Source organism: Gossypium arboreum, chromosome 8 (assembly GCF_025698485.1).
Source record: "Gossypium arboreum isolate Shixiya-1 chromosome 8, ASM2569848v2, whole genome shotgun sequence".
NCBI classification, from domain to species: Eukaryota; Viridiplantae; Streptophyta; class Magnoliopsida; order Malvales; family Malvaceae; genus Gossypium; species Gossypium arboreum.
Genome location: NC_069077.1, coordinates 96,312,410 through 96,318,936, shown reverse-complemented (window position 1 = coordinate 96,318,936; position 6,527 = coordinate 96,312,410). Strand labels below are relative to the sequence as shown.

At 38.7% G+C, this 6,527-nt stretch overlaps 1 long non-coding RNA gene across 1 annotated transcript; it reads right to left on the bottom strand.

Moving 5' to 3' along the window:
- Positions 1–2,424: 2,424 nt before the first annotated feature.
- Positions 2,425–4,458, bottom strand: LOC128296482 (uncharacterized). The gene is made up of 3 exons (XR_008287089.1): positions 4,421–4,458; positions 3,572–3,657; positions 2,425–2,721 (listed from the first exon to the last, which is right to left on the bottom strand). It is a non-coding gene; the product is annotated as an uncharacterized LOC128296482 (long non-coding RNA).
- Positions 4,459–6,527: the final 2,069 nt, after the last annotated feature.

Sequence of the window (6,527 nt, the reverse complement as noted above, 5' to 3'; positions counted from 1 at the left end):
AGTCAACCCCATGAATCTGATTCTCTCTAAGCTTGGTCTAATACAAGGGCGTTCGGCACTTACGGCCATATAAGGCTTCGTAAGGTGCTATTTTCAAACTCGACTGATAGCTATTGTTATAAGCGAATTTGACCAGCGATAGATACTTCTCCCAACTGCCTTGGAACTCCAGGACACAACAATGCAACATATCCTCAAGGGTTTGAATTACTCTCTCTGACTGACCGTCAGTTTGCGGATGGAAAGCTGTGCTAAAATTCAACTTTGTCCCCAAAGTTTATTGAAAATTCTTCCAAAAACGTAAAGTAAACCTTGGGTCCCTATTCGAAATAATCGACAAGGGCACTCCATGAAGCCTCACAATCTCAAAAATGTACAAGTCAGCTAGCTTATCAAGCGAGAAGTCCGTTCGCACCGGGATAAAGTGAGTCGACTTTGTCAATCGATCAACCAAAACCCATGAGGCATCTTTCTTCCTTAGAGTTACCGGTAAACCTATCACAAAATCCATAGCAATCTGATCCCACTTCCACTCGGGGACCATGATAGGCTGAAGTAAACCCGAAGGTACTTGGTGTTTGGCTTTCACGTGTTGGCACACTAAGCATTTTGATACAAACTCTAAAATGTCTCTTTTCATCCCCGGCCACCAATACATTTTCTTCAAATCATTGTATATTTTTGATACGTGATATTCGCGACAAGTTTTAAAAATTTATAATTAATCGTTCTTGAAACTAACTATTATCACGATATCGAACAGTAGTATAGCTTTTGCAAGACCGGATTGTTGAACCTAAAGGAACCAATAGTACTAGTAATTACTTTCTTTTTATTAGCTAGCCTAAAAATTAAGGGATTTGTTTATCTAAACTAATTAACTAAACTAAGAGTGCAGAGAGAGAAATTGGGGAAAAGCTTTTGGGAAAATTTGATTGATTAAGACAATACCCAAGGAAAAATCAACCTAGACTTCACTTGTTATTTGACTCTGAATCAAACGATTTATTCATTTGACTTGATCCATAGAAATCCCTAAGTTATATTATTATCTCTCTCGAGACTAATTGAAATCTCTTTCTAATTAATGACCTAGTGTTGCATTAACTCGATCTATGGATCCCCTTATTAGGTTTCACCCTAATCCGACAAAATCTTATCACCTTATCTTTAGACGTGCAATCAAATCTGCTTAATTATGAAAAATTTACTCCTAGACAGGGTCTTTTCCTCCTCTAAATAAGAGCATGAACTTGAATCAATATCTTAGAATAGTAAAATAAGAATTAAGAACACATAATTAAGAACAAGCCAAATATTTATCATACAATTCAGATAATAATAACAAGATCTGTTTTAGGTTTCATTCCCCTTAGGTATTTAGGGGGTTTAGTTCATAATTATAAAAGAAAACATCTCAGAAGAATAATGAATACAAAACATAAAGAAAACCCAAAACCCCTGAATGGAAATAGAAGGGAGATCTTCAGTCTTGACGATGAATCCGGCTTCTAAGATGGACCAATCGGCTTCCCTTGAGTAATTCCTTGCCTCTTACCCTGCGTCTCTCCTCTAAGTGCCTCATCCAGTGTTTAAATAGGTTTTAGAATGCCTAAGAGCCCTCCAAATTAGCCTTTTCCGAATAGGGCTATACTTGGGCCCGGCAGGGACAGGCCCGTGTGACACGCCCGTGTGCGATTACTCCAACCTGTGGTCAAGGCTGTTGAATAGGCATGTAACACCCCAAACCCGTGACCGTCACCGAATTTGACCACGAGGTGTTACCGGGCTTACTTTACTTATTCCTCTCTTGGAATTTTTTTTTTTGTTTTCCTTTTTCTGTTCCAGGCAGGCTAGTTAACTGCGTCACTGTCACCTTAAAAATCATATCTCGAGTTCCAGAACTCGAAAATGAGTTCCGTCAATTTTCCCTGAAACTAGACTCATATATCCATCCATGGATTTATTTCTAGAATTTTTGGTCGGGCCAATTGGTACAGTTTATTAGTTAAAGTCACCCCTGTTTCAGGGTTCGACTACACTGACCTTTATGCATTACGACCTGGATATCATCTCGTACAGAGCTCTAATGCTCATGCCGTTTGTTTCTAATGAAACTAGACTCAAAGGGGAATCTATGCATATAAGGCATGACTTCTAATTGTTTCTGGATAATTTATAGTAAATTTTCCAAGTCGGAGCAGGGGATCCAGAAACTGTTCTGGCCCTGTTTCGCGAAAACCTGAATATCTCTTAAAATACAGCTCATACGGTCGTTTCGTTTCGTCCATATGAAAATAGATTCATCAAGGTTCAATTTCATAATTTATTCACTATTTAATTCTACTTCTACTATTTTTAGTGATTTTTCCATCTCACCTCACTGCTGCTGGCAGCATCTGGTACTAAAGCAAACAATGACTATTTCATAATTCTTCCATGGCCAACTATTTCATCATACATAATACAAACTATGGCCACCTTATCAAAATTAAGGTTTCTAAGGCTCGTGCCTATAGGTTTTAGATTCACACTCAACCGACCACATAGGCCATCTTCGCATGGCTTAAAGTTTACAACCCGAGATTCAACAAACAAAATAGCCTATACATGCCAAATGTTCTCCTAGCTCAACTACGAAGACAATACCAAAAGATTTCCAGCCGGTGTGATGACTTCAACGACGGTTCCGAGCACGCAAACGATATGAGTCCAAGAGACCTAAAATGGGTGACAAGAAAACACCGAGTGAGTTTATAACTCAGTAAGTCATAAGCATTTCACAACCATCCGTTACTAAAATTATCATAAAATGAAATAATGAAACAAGGCCCAACATTCCAAATATACCGAACTATACCATAGTTCCTTAGACCTTTCGGATCAATCTCATACCAAGTCATACATTTACATTTCATATACTATTCAATAGGATATTTGAAGCAATTTCCATACATCATTTCATTTCCGCAACAATCATGCAATTGAAATCATCACATAGATTTAAAACTTACCGACTCAACTCCGAGCATGAACATAGTATCTATTAGCCACAAACTCAAGGTACTTACTCTTTCCGCTGTCCATACTCAACTCGATGAAGACACACCCTCCATATAATTGTTCGATCGGAGATATATATATATAGAGTACGCACACACAGTGCTTAATACTCGATTTGGACACTTAGTGCCATGTGATTTAAGCCCGCACACATAGTGCCATACCCTTGAGCTCGCACACCCAAAGGTCAGTATATTTCCAGCATGCACACTTAGTGCCATATATTTCCAGCATGCACACTTAGTGCCATATATTTCCAGCATGCACACTTAGTGCCATATATTTCCAGCATGCACACTTAGTGCCAATCTCGTCACCGTACACACGTATTGCCCAAGACACTTAGTGCCGAAAGCAAACTTTCTACACATTTCACTATTTCTTTTACATTCAACAATGTCATCATTCCATACACATACATTTTCATTTACATATCATCTCATTAAACACAATTGCATAGATATTATGATCATTTAAAACAATGCCAAATATATGCTTAATGACTTACCTTGTGTTGGGTAAAATGGTTCCAACTCGGCTATTCGATGTTCTTTCCTTTGCTTTTGCTTGATTCTCCCCCTCTAGCTTCTTGAGCTAATCAATAAATTAACTAGTTTAACCGTCTTGCCAAATATTTATACATATATACATGACATCAACAATACTATCATCATTAATTCATCAATTCACAAAGTTTTATTTCACGAACATTTGACCCATTTTACCCCATATGGCCGAATGCTACATTCATTACCCAACTAGCCATTCAACAATTTTCAGCCTCATTACCACCCTTTTTATGTCTAATCGTCTAAATGAGATCACATGCCTAACTATATCCGAATGTGCAACATTAATCTAGCATTTCCATTGCATTTAACACTTAACATTTACCCCATCTAGGCCAAATTTTGCTAGCACACAAGCCTTTGGCGAATGTCCTTGACCTCTAGTCACCCAAAATTTCTTTGTTCTTTAAAATTCATCCAAGACTACATTCGGCACTTCCAACTAATACTTTAGGTGCTCTCAAGCTCATTCACAAGTACTATTATATATCACATTAAGCATTAAACCATTTTGCAACATAAATTTTATAGCATGGCCGAATACTCATGCACATACACACATAACAACAAGAACTCAATGGCACAAAAATCTCCTTTTTGTTAAACATTCGAACTCACTCATCTCCATGCTTTCATCACAACAACATCAAAACACTAATTAGGAAATACAACATTCTTGGCCGAAATTTAACTCACCTAACAACTTAGTTTCGATCCAAGATTCAAGGAAAAATTTGAACCAATCCTCCAAACTATGCATGCATTTTCAAGAGTGGCATAAAACATACCTTCTTGTATCAAAACACCTTAGTCTAGTAAGCTCCCATGGCTGATTTTCTCAAGCTCCCCCTTTCTTCTTAGTACATTCGGCCATGCAAAGAAAAATGAGAGAATGGACACTTTTTTTCTTCTTCTCAAGTCATGGCAATTGTAACAAAATGAGAAAGGATGAACAACAAAATTTTTCTCCTTTCTTTTCCTCAACTCACGGCAACAAGGGGGCATCCACACTCTTTTTTTCATCATTTTCCTTTTTTTCATTTCTTTATTTTCCTTCCATAATGCACTAGGCCAACATGTCTAGGACATGTTTTCTTTGCCCATCATCATGTCATGGCCAGCCACTAACCTTAGGAAATGGGTTATTTGACATGCAACTCCACCCTTGTGTTAACATGCACTAATAAGCCATTTAAAATTAGCATATCATATTTCACCATGTTTCACATTGATCCCTATTTAATAATTTCTCATAAAATTGGTAAAATTAGAGAATGAAACTTCCACATATGCATGCACACACATAGTAAGCATAGAATATAACAATTAATTATTTTTATGACTCGGTTTAGTGGTCCCAAACCACTTTCCGACTAGGGTCAATTTAGGGCTGTCACAACTCTCCCCACTTAAGAAATTTTCGTCCGAAAATCTTACCTAAATAGGCTCGGTATCGCTCTCTCATAGAGTCCTCAAGTTCCCAAGTGGCTTCTTCAATTCCGTGTTTATGCCACAACACCTTCACTAATGGGATTTTCTTATTGCGCAACTCTTTTACTTGGCGCATCGAGTCTGAACCGCTCTTCTTCTTAACTCAAATTAGGTGAACCTCGACCTCGGATGGAGTAATTACGTGTGTCGGGTCGACCTATATCGTCAAGCATCGAGACATGGAAAACGTTGTGAATCCTTTCAAGCTCGGGGTAACATTAATCGATGCGCTCTTGGTCCAACTCGTTCGGATACTTCATACGGACCGATGAACCTCGGACTCAATTTTCCCTTACGGCCAAATCTAAGCACCTTCTTCCGGTGAGACTTTGAGAAATACCTTGTCTCCAACCCGATATTCAATGTCTTTCCTTTTCAAATCCGCATACGACTTTTGGTGATCCGGCGACCTTCAAACTTTCACGAATTACTCGAACTTTCGCTCGGCATCCTTAATCAAATCAACCCAAGATTTTACCTTGATAAGTTCACCAGAATAATGGGTACGGCATTTACGACCGTATAAAGCCTCGTAAGGCGCCATCTTAATACTTGATTGAAAGCTATTGTTGTAGCGAATTCAATCAAAGGCAAATATCTTTCCCATGAACCACTAAACTCAAGGATGCAACATCTCAACATATCCTCAAGGATTTGAATTATCCGTTCGGATTGACCATCGGTTTGGGGATGAAAAGTGCTAAAATGCGACTTGGTACCCAAAGCCTCTTGCAATTTCTTCCAAAATCGCGATGTAAATCTTGGGTCTCTATCCGATATGATAGAAACAGGTACCCCATGCAATCGAACAATTTGGGAGACGTATAATTCTGCCAATTTATCGAGCGAAAAATCCGTGCGGACAGGGATAAAATGAGCAGACTTGGTCAGTCTATCAACAATGACCCAAATCGCATCTTTCTTACTTGCCGACACTGGTAATCCAGATATAAAATCCATTGTCACTCGATCCCATTTCCATTCAGGTATCATGATTGGCTGAAGTAATCCCGATGGCACTTGATGTTCCGCTTTCACTTGTTGACATATCAGACACCTTGAAACAAATTCAGAAATGTCTCGTTTCATCCGGCCACCAAAATTGGCGTTTGGTCATTGTACATTTTAGTACTACCGGATGGATTGACATTCGACTCTGTGAGCCTCGCTCAAAATCATCGAAACAAGTTCAATTCCTTGGAATACATAATCGACCCTTGAACGTCAGCGGTCATTGTCGTCAATCTGAAATTCGATTCTTCATCCGAACACATTCGCTCGCTTAGCGACCAATTCAGCGTCGACCTTCGAGATTCAAGTATTTGATGAATCAATAACGGTTTGGCCTCTAATTCGACTACTAGCACCTCCTCGGGTGAAACGGATAAATGAGCATCCATCGCT